General features: G+C 35.7%; 1 protein-coding gene across 2 annotated transcripts in view; it reads left to right on the forward strand.

Annotated features, from left to right (window-relative positions):
- Positions 1-16,552, forward strand: part of USH2A (usherin) — a gene marked incomplete at both ends in the record, with an annotated part of 772,061 nt that overhangs the window by 554,685 nt on the left and 200,824 nt on the right. The gene's annotated exons all lie outside the window — the stretch shown is intronic.

Here is a 16,552-nt window from a genome sequence, read left to right on the forward strand (position 1 = left end):
TAGATTACTATAAATATGTGTGTAAATCAAATGTTTGATATTATTAGGTATTGATCTTCAATAGACACGTCCCCTAACATTTAAGCTTTGATATCCCTGATTGCCCAGCTTCACTTCCTTTTACTCAGTAATTGTGAACAAATACTGAAGTGCATGGAAAAGTTGTCCTTCAGTAAATCCTTTCGTGAGGCAAATAATACAACTTTAACTAGAATGACTACCTTCTAACTTAATCTCTTTGAAAAAATTAGAATTAGAGATATCAGATTCCCCTAAAGCTAGAAACATCTGTAAAATAATTACGGGAGATAAATTATTGGATAACTGTTACCAATTTTATCAGATTCTTCATAGAATCCCTTTATTTTTCTGTATACTTTTGTTGCTGAGCAGTGATCAAAGTTTGAAAGTGAGCCTCTTTTCAACTCAAAATAGCAATAAGAAGAAAAAGATTTAACATCAAGTTTCCCAAACCAAAAGTGATACTGTTTTCATCTCTCTGTATCAAGTCAAGGCTAGAGAAAGAAACCTGAGTATTCCCACATCATACTTTTGCCCCAACCAAATGAATCACCTTTCATCTACACACACATACACACATACACACACCCCATGTACACACATGCACACTGGCTAAAATGTACACACATGCACACTGGCTAAAATAATCAACCTGTTATAAAATATTTCAATTCTGAAGGATTCCTTTATGACGTATTGAAATTTCTAGGTCTTTTTTGTTAATCAGTTCAAAAGTATCTGTACTGATTTGGGGAACTAGTGATTAAAATAATTAGAAAAACTCAAGTAATTGTATTCTTAGATGTTCGGAGCAAAAGTCATATCTTGTTTTCTTGAGTACATCTATAAAACACGTGATGATATCTATCTAATGTAGGATATGTTAATTAATTGATAATTCCCTCAGCAGATTTTGCCCACCTATCCACAGGATTGCCTACCTTGTAGGGGGAAAATTGTCAAGTTTAAGGGATACCAAAAAGCTTTATTTATTTTTTCAGCAAACACACTTGTGGGTATAATACTATAAGAAGTGAAAGTAATACAAAGAAATATAAGACATGGTTCTAAATTTTCACAGTTCCAGTCTACTGTGGGAGACACTGCCCTAAACAAATATTTATAGAACAGTGTGAGAAACACTACAACAGAAGCTTATAATATGCAAGAAGTGCATAAAAAAACCCCAAGCTCTACCCATGATTATCAGTGAAGGCATCATGAAAGATGTGACATTTGAGTTCATTCTTAAAGAACTCAAGGAAGATGTATAGGTAGGTGGGTGGATGTTGTCACATTTCTTGCCTGTTAGCATCCCTATGACTCAAGCTCAGGTGAATGGCATAAGGGAATATGTCTTAGATTACATATTTACATGTAGCTAAAAATAATATGCAAGCTTTTTTAGAAATTGAGCAAATACCCATATGTTTCTCTGCCTCTAAGATATTTTTTAAAGAAGATGCTTGCAGATGATAACAGAAAAAGTATTTTTTAGTTGTGGTTAAAGACTGCTTATCCCCAAATATATAGTAAGTTGGTGGCAAAAACATTAAAAAGGGTATACAACAAGAGCAAGGAAAATAACCAAGCAGATGACAATAACAGAAGAGAGATTTTCACACAATTTTTGAAAGCAGTATTTGGCAGGGAGAGACAAATGACTTTGTACAGTGGCGAAATTTACAACCAAAGTGTTGGTTGGCAGAGGGAGATAATGACACAAAACAAACCAATTTGCTCTGCCAAGAACCTCAATGGCTGAGCACTTAACAAGCTTTCAGAATTGTGAAGAAGAGGAAGATGGGGTAAAGTTCAAAGCTGAAAGTTTACAGAAGAGTGGTTGGGACCTGTAATTAGTCAGGGTTCTCCAGAGAAACAAAACCAGACGTGAAAACTCAGGAAAGCTGGGGGTGTAGTCCCAGTCTGGATCCAAAGTTTTGAGAATTAGAGGTGCCAATGGTGTAAATCCCAGTCCAAGTCTGAGAGTGAGAGAAGACTGATTAGGTCAGGTAGTCAGGCAGAGAGAGGAAACTCTCCCTTCCTTCACCTTTTCATTCCATTCAGACCCTCAACTGATTGGGTGATATGCCCACCTACATTATGGAGAGCAATCTGCTTTACTGAGTCCACAGATTCAAATGCTAATCTCATCAGAAACAACCTGCAGATACACCCAGAAATTATGTTTAGCCAAATGTCTGGGCACCTTGTGGCCCAGTCAAGTTAACACATAAAATTAGCCATTACAGAATGCAAGGTTGCCTACCTCTGTATCATTCATCCATGTGTCTACTTCTCTTCTTCCATGTGGCATATTCCATCACCAGGAGATTAGAAGTTTTTTCTCAAGAAACTGAACAGAGGTATTTAGGAATTAGGGCTACTAGGCACAGTGGAAATCTGGGATGAGGGGCAAAGGTAAAAATCATGTTAAAGTGGTAGACTACAATTAGAATGATGGCACCTCAGTGGCTTTCCCCAGCTCTGTTTTTAGAAACAAATATCTAGTCATAAATGTTTCCACACAGGAAGGGCATTCTTCTCTGGAAAAGTTTGAATGACTCCAAATAAAATACTTCCGGGAACTAGCAGATAGGGATCACCTAACAGAAAAGGTAGCTAACCACCTGGTCACACAGTAGTAAAGTACATCAGTCAACAAACCTCACTCATATACAATATAAAGCTTCTAGTCATCTTTTTTTAATCTCAAAGATGAAAAGAAACAAAATTAAAACAGAGGAATAATTCAATAGACACAGGGACAATGCAGGATGAGGAAAAAATCCATAACAGTCTTAGAGGATAAAAAGACATCCTCTATCTATAAAACAACACCAAGAAATCCTACTTGGAAAAAAGAAAGTAAAACTGGATGTGAGGGGTGGGGGGGAGTACCTCATGGAAATTAAAAGTGTGAGAGCTGAATTGAAAATTTAAGGTAAAGTCTCTGAAAGTGCAATAAAAAGCAAATATGTTAATACAAATGAAATTTTGAAGAAAAAGTTTTAAAATCCAGGAAATCAAATATTTGGATAATAAGAGTTCCAGAAAGAGAGAACAGAGGAAAAAGAAGGGGGAAAATAATCAAAGAAAAATGACAAGAAAATATGCCCCCCCACCAAAAAAAGGAAAAGACAATATCCCAGAACCAAAGATACCAGTATGTAGATTAAAAGCTACTATAGATACTAGCACAGTGATTGAAATAAGAGCCAATAAAGGGATATCATCAGGAAATTTCAAAATACCAGGTTAAAAAAAGCACATCCAAAAAACTTCTAGGAGGAAAAGACAGATAGTGTACATACTGCATTGGGAATTTGAATGGCATTATCAGACTATAAACAGCAACATTCATTGCTAAGAAAACAATGAAACAGTGCCTTAAAATTCTGAATTAAAAAAACATTTTCGTCTTATCAGTTCCATCAGATATCAACTGATATTATTTTGGATTAGCAGAGAGGCAACTTAAGACAGGTGAATAGAAAAAAATATAGATTCTGTAAAAACTGACAAGGGTGTGAAGAGACCTGCCTAGTTTTAACAATGAATTAAACTTCCAAAAAGATTCTGGGTTTGCTAAATTTGTTTACTTTTTAATTGTCTAAATTTTTTTATTTTGTTTTTTAATTTACATATAGTAAAATACACTCTTTTTTGCTTCACAGTTTTACAAGTTTTGACAAGTACATATGAACTTGTCAAACATATGCACACCAGTACAATTAAGATATAACACTGTTCCATTATGTCAGAATATTTCTTCACACTGGCCCCTTTATAGCCACTTCCTTCCTCCTCCACCCTCCTCCAAACTGAGCAAACACTGCTCTGTTCTGTATAATTTTGCCTGTTCCATGTTGTCATATAAGTGGAATTATACAGTATGTAGCCATTTAAGCCTGGCTCCTTTCACTCCGCATAATGCATTTAAGATTCATCCATGTTATTGCACATATTAATAGTTTGGTAATTTTTGTTACTGAATAGTATTCCACTGTATGAATATACCACAGTTTGTGTACCATTTGGGTAGTTTCCAGTTCTTGGTGACTATGAATAAAGTTGATATAAACATTATGTATATAACGTGAACATAGATTCTCATTTCACGTGGGTAAGTAACTAAGAGTTGGATTGCGGAATCATAGGATGAGTTTATATTTTACTTACTTTATAAGAAACTGCCAGGAAAGGTGAGGAATGGGATGAATTGGGAGATTGGGATTGACATATATACACTATTGATCCTACGTATAAAATAGATAACTAATGAGACCCTATTGTATAGCACAGTGAGCTCTACTCAATGCTCAGTGGTGACCTAAACGGGAAGGAAATCCAAAAAGAGGGGGCATAGGTATACTTATAGCTGATTCACTTTGCTGTACAGTAGTAACTAACACAACATTGTAAAGCAATTATATTCCAATAAAAATTAATTTAAAAAAAAGAAACTGCCAAACCAATTTCCAAAGTGACTGTAACATCTTGCATTCCTACTAGCATTGTATGAGAATTCCAGTTGCTTCTCATCTTTGCTAGAACTTGATATTCTGCAAGAATTTTTCCTCTCTCTCTCTCTCTCTCTAGCTATTTTAATAGATGTTTAGTGGTGTGCCATTATGGTTTTAATTTACATTTATTTCCATGATGATTAATGATATTGATCATCTTTGCAAATGCTTTTTCGGCATTTGTTTTCTCCTTTGATGAAGTGCTTTTTCAAATATTTTATTAATTTTTTACCTGTATTTGTTGCTTTCTTATTGTTGAGTTCATATTTTTAAAGTATATTTTGGATTTGAATTTTTTTGTCAGATATATGATTTGCAAATATTTTCCTCTCATTTATGGCTTGTCTTTTCATTCTCTTAATTGTTTTTATTTAGAGCAAAATTTTAAATTTCAATAAAGTTCAGTTTATCACTTTTTTCACTCATGGACTGTGCATTTGGTGTTGTATCTAAGAAATCCTTACCTGAGTCAAGTCACAAATATTTCCTCTTATTTTTTCTACTAGAAGTTTCTTATGTTTACATTTTGAATTTATGTCTGTGGTTCATTTTATGTTAATTTTTCTATAAACTGAGGTGTGGGTCAAGGTTAACATCTTTGCATAGGGATATCCAATTTTTCCAACACAATTTGTTGGAAAGACTATATCTTCTCCTTTGAACTGCTTTTAGACCTTTGTCAAAATCAATTTAACACATTTTATAAGTCATTTTTTTTATAGGTCATTTTTGAACTCTCTATGCTGTTCAGTTTATCAATGTGCATATTCATTTACCAGTATCATGCAATCTTAATTACTGTAGCTTTACAGTAAGTTGTAAAATCATGTATTATGAGTTCTCCAACTTTAAGCTTTTTAAAAACTTTTTCTGACCTTTCTCATTACTTTGCTTTTCCATATAAATTTTAGAATCAGCTTGTCAATATCTATAAAATCCTTCTGTCATTTTGATTAGGAGTGCATTTAATCTATAGTTCAATACAGGGAGAATTGACACCTTAACAATACCACATCTTCCAATTCATAAATACAGCATATTGCTCACTTATTTGCATCCTCTTTCATTTATTTCATCAGTGTTTTGTAGAATTCAGTGTTCAGATCCTACACATATTTCATTAGATTTATACCTACTATTTATTTTGGGGAGTACTACTCTTAATGGTTCTTTAAAAACATTGAAATCCAATTGTTTATCGCTAGGGTGTAGAAACACAATTTTTGTATAATGACCTTGTATGCAGCAACCTTATGCTAAACTCATTATGAGTTTTAGGATCTTTTAGGAGCTTTTTTGTAGATTCCCTGGGTCTCCTAGATCCTCTGCAAAAAGAAACAATTTATTTCTTCCTTTGCAATCTGTGTGTCTTTTACTTCTTTTTCCTGCCTTATTGCCTTGGCTCATTCAATGAGGCAGATACCCTTGGCTTGTTCCTATTCTTTTACCATTACATGTGATGTTACCTATGAATTTTTTAGAGATACCTTTTATTGGGTTGAAGTCTTCTCTTTTATTTCTAGTTGCTGAGAGTTTTTATCATAAATGGATATTGAATTTTGTTAAATGCCTTTTTTGCATATAATTTGTTAATATGGTTAATTATATAGATTGATTTTCAAATAATTAACTAGTCTGTGTTATCTGGATAAACCCCACTTGGTTGTGATGTATTTTCCTTTTTATACATGCAATTTGCTGTTATCTTATTGAGGATGTTTATGACTATCCTCATAAAATATATTGAACTGTTTTTATTTCTTGTAATGTCTGCCTGGTTTTGGTAACATGGTAATTCTGGCCCCATAAAATAAGTTGGAAAATATTCCCTCCTCTGCTATTTTCTGGAAGAGACTGTGTGAAAAGGTATTTATTTCTTAAATGTTGGTAGAATTCACCAGTGAAACTCACCTTTGCCTAGAGTTTTCCTTGTTGAAAGGTATTTTACTCAGAATTTAATTTCCTTAATAGTGTAGGATGATTCAAGGTATCTATTTCTTCTTGAGTGAGATCTGTAATCTTGTGATTGCAAAGAATTGGTTAATTTCACCAAATTTATGGGCAGAAAGTTGTAATGTTTGTAGAGTCTGGATTTATTTGCATTCTTTCACTTCTGATAACTAATAAGTGTCTTCTCTCTTTCATAGTCAATCAGTCTAGAGTTTTATCAATTTTGTGAATCTTTTCAAAGAACCATCTTTTGGTTTTATTGCTTTTTCTCTATTGTTTTATGTTTTCCATTTCATTGATTTCTGCTCTTTATTGATTTTTTTCTTCTTCTTGCTTTGGATTTATCTTACTCTTCTTTTCCAGTTTCTTAGAGAGGAAAGCTTACATTATTGATTTGAGATCTTTCTTCTTTTTGACTAGAACCATATAAAGTTATGAGCTTTCCTCTAAGCCCTGCTTCAGGTGAATCTCAGAAAGTTTGAAATGTTGCATTTTCTTTCATTTAGTTCAAAATACTTTTTAATTTTCTTAATACTTCTGCTTTGACTCATGAATTATTTTAGAAGTGGTTTGCTTAATTCCCAAATATTTGGAGGTTTTTCAGATAAGTTGTGAATGTGAATTTCTAGTACCATTCTGTTATGATCTGAAACATGGTTTTATGATTTCAGTTCTTTCACATTAGTTAAGGTTTATTTTATGGCCTATAATATGTTCTATCATGGTGAATATTCTATGTGTGCTCGAGGAGAATGTGTGTTCTGCTGTTGTTAGAGCATTTTATAAATGTCAATTAGGTCGAGTTGAGTGATAGTGATGTTCAGGTCATCTATACACTTAATGATTTCCTGCCTGGTTGTTCTATCAATTATTGTGAGAGGCATGTTGAAATCTCCAAATATAACTGTGGGCTTATCTATTTCTTTTTTAGAACTATCAGTTTTTGCCCCATGTATTTTGTTGCTTTCTTATGAGGTGCATATATATTTCAGATTGTTGTGTCTTGGTAAATTGATCCTTTTATCATTGTGTAATATTCCTTTTTCTTCCTGATAATTTTCTTGTCATCATGTATATTGTGTCTAATACTAATACAGCCACTCCAGCTTTCTTTGGATTAGTGTAATTTTGAGTGATTTGGGATTGTATCCTGAATATTTTAAATATCAGGGTGTGATTTGAGTCCTGTTAAAATCCTCTGAAGAAGGTTGGAGTTTTTGTTTGTTTCAATAGGCAATCAACTGGTTAGCTTCAGACTGAAAATTCTGTCTTGGCTTATGTGGTCAGTGGCTGTAATATTAGTTCATCTTTCAAAAGCTTTGCTGTGTTGCTTTATATCTGCCTCATGCATGCACCTCTCAGTGGCTAATCTGGTATTTAGTTGGGGGATTATGTAATGGTTCAGATCTCAAAGTCTTTGCTACAATGCTCAGATTTCCTTTGCCTGTGAGGCAACCATGCATGTGCAGCTTGGAGTTGAGTTAGAACTTGTATTGGTGCATGTATAGAATTAGTAGACTGCCTACCTTTCTCTTCTCTGAGATTTCCCCCATGTTTTTCGCATCACTTGGACTTCCTTTCCCAAATTTTTGGCTAGAAAGACATGGTTTCTCTTGTAATTTTAGCCACCCAATATACCTCACAGTTCACATAAATGAGGTTGTTTGGGGGACAGTGAGATTAGAGAGAAAATAGAGGAAAAAATAAATGAGATTTTGGACCACAGGGGTGCTTCCCGTGATTCCTCTGGTCAGACAGCTTGTTTTTTCTCAGGATTTTAGATTCTCATTTGGCCAGGACTGCCATCATGCAGCTCCTTGGCTGGAATCATCCTCAGAGCAGGAAAAAAGAGAGGAAAAAGAGGAAATAAAATGAAACAGGAATACCCATCATACCCTTTGGCTTGCAAGGCCTTCTTGTACTCTGGCCAGAAAGATTGGGTTCCTCGCATAGATTTTGCTTGCCCAGTGCTCGGTTCCACACTGGGGCTGCTCTTGGGTTAAAGATGGGAGACAAACAAAGGGGGGAAACGATGGGAAATGCATCCTGTAATGTTTGCTCTTTAAGTTTTGGCTCCCCTCCCGATCTGCCTCTATTGTTAACTTTTCAGAGTCCTTGAGTGGTTGCTTTTTGTAATTAGAGCAGACTTTTTAGCAGTAATCAGTGGGAGAGAGAGGCTATAACTGGCTTTCTCCATGTTGACCAGCACAGAAAGTACAAACCCCTCCATATTTTTCTTTATTCCAATGCCTTTGGCAACTTTATTTCCTTTTTTTTTTCTTTTTGGTCAAAGATATAGCAAAAAAACTGATGGAAATCATTCACAACCAAATATTGGCATGTACAGTCTTTCCTTTCTTAAATTGATCTATTGTAGCACGGCAACATTTTCCAAAGGCAAGACTCTAATGAGCAAATATAGGCGCCAAGCCATTAATCAAAATTACACCAACAGCAAAGCAGTTAGCCTCCTGTGTGCATGTCATTGTTTGTGTAATTTCATTATACTTCTGGCAGTGTATACTTGTTAGTTATGTTTCTATTTTGGTTTAAGAAAATCTCTTTTATATTAGCAACATGCAAAATCAAATGTGAAATCCTTCCAGATAAATGTCAGTAGACAGGGTTTGCTTCTATAGCATTTAGAATATTTTGGTTTCTAATAAGACACATATTTCTTAGAATCTTTGTTTATTTTTGGTAAAAAGCAGTCATCAGCAAATTTTAACTTTTACATATTTTCGTAACATATACCAATAGCTTACCAGCCTGTTTGATTATAAGCATGGAGCATGTCATTTTCATCTTTGGCCTTAACCTATACCTTGCTTTTGACTACAACATCTTTAGTACAAGCACTTACACATGTTTTTCCCATTATATATAAACCAAAGATGCCATAGCACACAAAGGTATTTAGAAAGATCAGATGAAACCTTCTAGTTTTATAAGCTACTCCTCCAGAAACAAACTCCGTTTCTACATCACATTTTCCATACTTGTCATATTATCATCAGCTGCTTCTATATCCCCAAAGAATGCTAACGACTGATCGATAACCCAGACATGTCTGGCCGTGGCCTACACATGCCCTGGGTAGTTCATTTATTTGCCTTGGTGGATTTGCTAGAGTAGAATTTAATCAATAGCTAATTCATTAATTCTGGTCCTTGAGAATGTAGAGACTGCACTGGATGAAGATAGCTAGCTGGCTCTGGCTTTGATTGAAATATGACAAACACTGCAACTGACAGCTTTACTGGGTACTGGGCTGCCTCTGAAGTTCACTTATTTATTCTCCATAAATGGATAAGCTAAGAAAAGAACATAAACAAGGAAGAGTTTTTATTACATGACTGGACTGCTATTCCAAGATGCATGATTTCCAGGCATGAAGCTCAAGGGAAAGCAGAAAGAGAGAACACAGATCATGTGTCTCATTGCCTTTAATGGGATCCATGGCAGTTTTTACAGTTCCAAATCAGTTTGGGGCTGTATTATTGATGAGAAGGCTGAGGCATAATGTCTTTGTAGCATTCACAAATAATTGTTTAAAAATTTGCCTCAAGCTCCTGAATGACATAAATGATATTTTTACACACCAGCTTCCTTATGATAGCAGCACAGGGTCTGTGTCTCTAAATGAAGGTTAAACCACTATCTTCATTTAGAAATCCCCCTAGCTTTTCAAAGTACCTAGCTGGGGGTTGAGGATGGCATGACAGGTCATAGCTTGTGGAAAAAGAACTTTCCCCTTTTTGCCTCACCAAATTTGGGTGAAACTTTGAGGCCTCTATATTTTTATGCGATGACATTGGATATCAGGAAATCTCTTCTATCATTATTTTCCCTCTCTGATTTTTTTCAGTGACTGATAACTTGAATACTGAAGTAATAATTTTACAATTAAAAACATTTTTTGAGCCATGTTTTTATTTTTTTAAATGGGGAGTGTGCTGGGCTGTAGATGTAGAATGTCAGATCACTTCTTCATCCATATTCTCAACTCCCCTTCTCACCAGTATGGATAACTTGAGACAGCTTTTAACTTGGACTGGAATTGTCTACTTGAGTCTTTGAAGGATATGGGAAGACCTCTTGAAAGAAATCATTTAGAGTGTATTTAGAACTGATGTACATATCCAGTCAATAGTCTGATAATCATAATGGCTTTCAGGAAATAGTAGTTCTGATGGCCAATGAATTCTGATCATCCAACTCAGTGTTTGATTAGGAGACCTTACAGAATATTGAGCTTATTCTTAAGACGCTGCCAGCACTATTTCCATTTTCTCACTTCCCTCTCTTTCCCAAACTCCTTTTAACTTCTTGACATTTTTCAGTTCCCACAGAAGCAGCTCAATCACTAAGCTTTTGAGAGGCCTTTGTGTGCATCTCAACAAAATCCAGTGTTTCCTCCCAATTCACTTTGACCTTTAATTGCCACTTTATCCCTGGCTCCCTGATCACTCATTGGTTTCTTTTATTGGTTTCATTCTAATTCCATTCATTAATTGTGGGTGTCCTCAACAGAAAGACTCCCTCCGCTACTCAAATAGTTCAAATATTCTCACAGTTTTCATCATACTGATGTCTCAAGATCTCTGTCCCAGTTTTCTCCCTAAACTCCAGTGCCATATATTCAATCGCCTATTGATTTTCTATAATGATAGGCACCCATCACTTCCATAACCTCAAGCCTTAATTCTCATCTAACCCAATTTTTCCAACATCCATTTCTGCAAAGGCACCACTGCCTTGCATATGATCGCAGACATCTAGCATTGATTTCTTTTAATCCCCTGATTTCACTCCATATCAATTTTAGTCTATTTTCTTTTGGAGCATCTTCTCATAGCTGTTCCTCTTCTCCATTTCCACCACCACAACCCTAGCTCATGCTTTATCATTTATGTTGATGTACTTGTCTTAATCCAGTGAGATACAAGGAGGAAAGTCTTTACTCTTTGCCTACTACTTGCTGCCTAAACATAATATTTTGGATGTCCTTTCCCCAACTCTTGAAAAACCTTTCAGGAATACCTTATGGCCTTCACATTATTTTTTAGTTATGAGTCTCATTTTAGTCATTAAGATTCATGATCAAGTATTAAAAAGTGCATTCTGGGAATTCCCTGGTGGTCCTGTGGTTAGGACTCCATGCTTCCACTGCAGGGGGCATCATAGATTTGACCCCTGGTCAGGGAACTAAGATCCTGTATGCCGTGCAGTGTGGCCAGAAAGAGTCTAGCAAAAATTAAAAAAAAAAAGTCCATTCCATCTCTAGCAAAATATTAAGCTCACATGTAGTTCAAATATTCCACCATTTCACAGGCTCAGACCTGATCCCAGTTTGCCGTTTCTCCCTCCTTGCTCTTTCTTGCCTATTCCCTTTCATTCAAATGTGCCTCTTCCCAATGTTACTATTTTACTTCCATCACTGGATAGCCATCCAAGCCCTCTCTGTGGAAGGTGGCACTTTTCTGAACAACTGTATGCTTTCCTTGAGAGAACCCATGAGGATCTCCCCAAAGCCACGCTCTCTCACATGAGTGTTGTCCTCTGCAACTGATCTATGGTGCCAACAGAGCAGGACACACCAAACACTCTTCTTGCTGGAGCTCCCTCCCCCAAAAACCCACCATCATGGTCAGTGTAACTTCAAGGGAGCTCAAGCCTAGCCATCTTGCAAGGCATCCACTGGCTCATAGGAAATGCACTCATGTGCGCCATGCTAAAGATCGACGGTGTGGCAGCCTTGTCTTACCCTATCATTAGAGCGGCTCCAGACAATATCTGGCCATTAGAATTCTCTAACTGAGAAGCAAGCACCTTTTCTGTGGTCATATAGGCTGCCAACCCCCATGTCAAGCTGCCCCAAACTCCTTTCTATACTTCCCTCCAGGGATAGCTGCAAATTGGGCTTAGATATTTCTGCATCTCAGGAAGTACCAACCAGGAGAAGCAAGTGCTTCCAGTTTCTCTGAGTCTCAGCCTTGAGAATGTTTAGGTGTGGACTGGGGGTGGATTTTAATGTCACTCTTCACTAAGTAAATCATTCCTCTTTCACTCCGTGGCTCAAAAATCTCCAGTGGTTTTCCAATGCACTCAAAACTGAATCCAAAGTTATTTCCATGTTCTATAAAACCCTACAGGATCTGCAGTCCCCAAACCCACACTCCCAACACCCACCTGATTCATTTTCCATCATTCTCTTGCTCAGTCCAGCTCTGCCCTACTAGCTTCTTTGATTGTCCTTCAACAAGCCATGTGCATGGATGTCTCAAAACCCCTATACCTCCTGTTCCCTCTGCCTAGAAACTCCTGTTCACTTGCTTCATCCCCTCTTTTGGATTTCTGCACAGAAGAGCCAGGCCTTCTCAGGCAACCAATGTAACATATTGTATATACTTATGTGTTTGTTTACTGTCCCCCCTTCCCCCAGCAAAATGTAAGCTTTATGAAAGAAGGAACTTTGTCTTGTTTATTTGTAAGTATAGAACAATGCTTGACATATAGGAGGTACTTAATAAATATTCATTAAAAATCAAAAACTCTATCCTAGAGTTCTGTTTATTTTGGGTTGGTTTGGGTGATGGGTCAATGTTAAAAGGCAGCTTTATCCTCAGAACTCAGCAGAATCTTTTTTTTGGGGGGGGGGTTATTTTTTATTTTTTAAATTTTTAAAAAAATTTTTATTGGTGTATAGTTGCTTTACAATGTTGTATTAGTTTCTACTGTATAGCAAAGTGAATCAATTATATGTATACATATATCCACTCTTTTTTAGATTTCCTTCCCATTTAGGTCACCACAGAGCACTGAGTAGAGTTCCCTGTGCTAAACAGTAGGTTCTCATTAGTTATCTATTTTATACATGGTAGTGTATATAAGTCAATCCCAATCTCCCAATTCGTCCCCCCTCTTCCCCCACTTGGTAACCATAAGTTTGTTCTCTACATCCGTGACTCTATTTCTGCTTTGCCAATAAGTTCATCTGTATCATTTTTCCAGATTCCACACATAAACGATATTATACGATATTTGTTTTTCTCTTTCTGATACCAGTCAGAATGGCCATCATCAAAAAATCTACAAACAGTAAATGCTGGAGAGGGCGTGAAGAAAAGGGAAGCTTCCTACACTGTTGGTGGGAATGTACATTGATACAGCCACTGTGGAGAACAGTATGGAGGTTCCTTAAAAAACTAAAAATAGAGCTACCATATGACCCAGCATTCCCACTCCATATCCGGAGAAAACCATAATTCGAAAGGATGCATGCACTGCAATGTTCATTGCAGCAGAATCTTGCTGTTTATTCCCTTTTAGAAGCAAGATACTTAACGGAGGAATTCATCATTGGTCATCCTCAGTTTGGGGCTATAGTTTAAGTTCCTAAATAAGAGAAAACCCCATTAAACCGTCTTTCATACTTAAGTTACTGCAGAAGCTCACTGATATTTCTCCCTACACCTCGTCTCTTCTACTCTAATCTGCCAGGGTATTACTTCTAAAAGGACTTTTTATTCTGCTAGTGATACCACTGCACAATCACCCTATTTCACCATCAAATTCCTCAACATAGTATTTGAGGGACTTCATAACTTTCTTCTTAAGTTCAAACTGACCTTCCATTATTGCTGGATGTAAATCATTCGCTCATCAAGTTGGTCCCATTACTCTTCTACATATGGCTAGGCTGCTTCTCCCTCTTATTTTTGCTTATATGAATCTTCCTGCTCAGAATTCTTCCCATCCTCTTATTCCAATTCAAGTCCACATCCACTTCTCCCATGAAACCTTCGTTGTTCATCTAGACACAGTGATCTTCGTTTATGTGTTTCTGTAATACCTGTAGCCTAAACTACACACTTAAACACTTGATTTTACACTGCTGTATAATATTTGACATGCTTCAGGTATGCATGTTTCACATCTCCTCATACTCAAGGACACAGAGTTTTTACCTTTTGATATTTTACTGACTACAGGTTATGCTAAATATTCTAGTGGATAATTAAACATTCAATTATTTGATTTGAGAGCAGAGAATTAATATTGTTATCATATTACATTTATTGAGTCTTATATTAAAAGTGTCCTGATCATTTTTGATAACCACAATCTGGAATAGTATTGAAGAACTTGAATGTTATATAAATGACCGACAAAAATGACCAAGCTGAATAGGAATTTTTAAAAGGCCTCTGTAAACATGATCAGGGAATGTACAGCTATTTATAACAATTTAGTTGGATGTCTTAAAGTAATGTGAAGATTTTTTCCTTTGGCCCAAAGAAGAACATTTTGACAAAATTGTGATAAAATATTAGAATAAAATGTAAAGCACCAAGGGAACTGTAACTCTCCATAGAAGTTTTTTCTGAACTGTATCATTTTAATATTTACCAGTAAAGGTAAGTGATAAAGAAATGATTTTCCCATAATTATTTCTATCTTCAATGTTATTTTGTACTTCTTGAGCTGAATGTGATGATTATTGTGGTGACGGTGGCCACAGGGGTACATAGTAGTAACAGAAGTAGAATAGTAAATCTACTAACAATATGACAGACTTAAAAAGAAATAGTCAATAGCTCTGACTAGACTTTCTAAACACCTGATGAATCGTGCTAAAATGTGTGTAAACATTGTGGCTTTTATCAGAAGCTCTATTAAGGTAGCTTAACTTTTATTCCTTAGTGCTCTGGAAGCTAAGTAAACTCTAATTGTCACTTTATGAACAAACCTACCCCCAAAAAAGAAGATCCATTTGAGGATTCATGATCATGTTTCTGCATGAGCCTACCTTTACTGATGTATTAAAACAAAACAAAAAAAACCCTTCAGTGTTTCCCCAGTATTTCACATTAATTCCTATGGTTTAAGACTGTTCCTTCTATTTTACTCTTAAACATCAAAGCAATGAAACCATTAATCCAGTTAATAATGGTGTGCATTTCTCAGAGATGTCTTTCATTTTAAATCAACAACCAAAAGATTTTTCAGTGTTACTCCCATGGGTTCTAATGAGAGGTGGACAGGTGTTAAACACCCTATTCTTCTTTGATCACGTACGTTAGTGTACCTGACTCAGATCCTCAACATCAAAACTGTTCTTGCTATCACTAAAAATATAGGTGGTCTCACTTCACAGTTATTCTGTGCAAGGTAGAGAAGTTACAATGGCATGGTTCTACATGGTGTTTTCTAGACTTTACTAGTTTGCCAGCTTTTGTGGATAAGTCCGACCTTTGAATGTCACTTAAATATAGTCTTTCCTGGAGTTGATTATGCAATGAATACAAAAGAGGTATCTGCAAAACGTGGAATTAATTTTGAGAGTTGGATAAAGACCTTAGAATAATAATGGTGACTATACAAGTCACCTGTGAAACTGTTGTCTCATAGGTGGCATTAATTTCTTATCTATAGAGTCTTATTAGTGAAAGTGTTATGTTTGTACCTCCCAAGAAAAGGAAATAATTTTCTTTTTTAGCAGTCTATTAAAATGTCAAGGTTTATCTTGACTGCGGCTTTTTAATGTAAATGTTTGGGCCTAATTGAATTCCTAACATGTATGTCACTTAGAATTCTGATAGGTTCCAGTAAAATTTGGCCTGTAAAGACATACTTCTTCTGAAAAGAAAAGGTATAACAAAAATATTATGTTACACAGTGGCAGAAAGATGGTCAACATAAGTTATTGTGATAATTTTAAGATCTTAAAGTATAGGGACTAAACTCATATGTGCTTACTCTTCTCCAGAGTATTTACTGGAAGGTTTTATATGTAAAGCTAACCTATAACTATTTGTGAATGGTTGTTATGGTTGAAAATTCTAGAATTAAAACAATAAAAGTAATCTTGAGTATCAGAATTCCACCCTCTTTTTTGAAAATAATAAGAACAAAAATAATTATTTTACATTTACCTAGTGTTTTGCAAATAACAGACTTTCCTTGCTGTGCTGAACTGCAAAAATATGTCATGTCCAAATCTCTGGGGCTTTATTAAAACTTTAACTACTCTCTTCTTATAGACTTCTTAA

The sequence above is a fragment of the Mesoplodon mirus genome, assembly GCF_964341445.2.
Source record: "Mesoplodon mirus genome assembly, chromosome: 3".
Classification (NCBI taxonomy): domain Eukaryota; kingdom Metazoa; phylum Chordata; class Mammalia; order Artiodactyla; family Ziphiidae; genus Mesoplodon; species Mesoplodon mirus.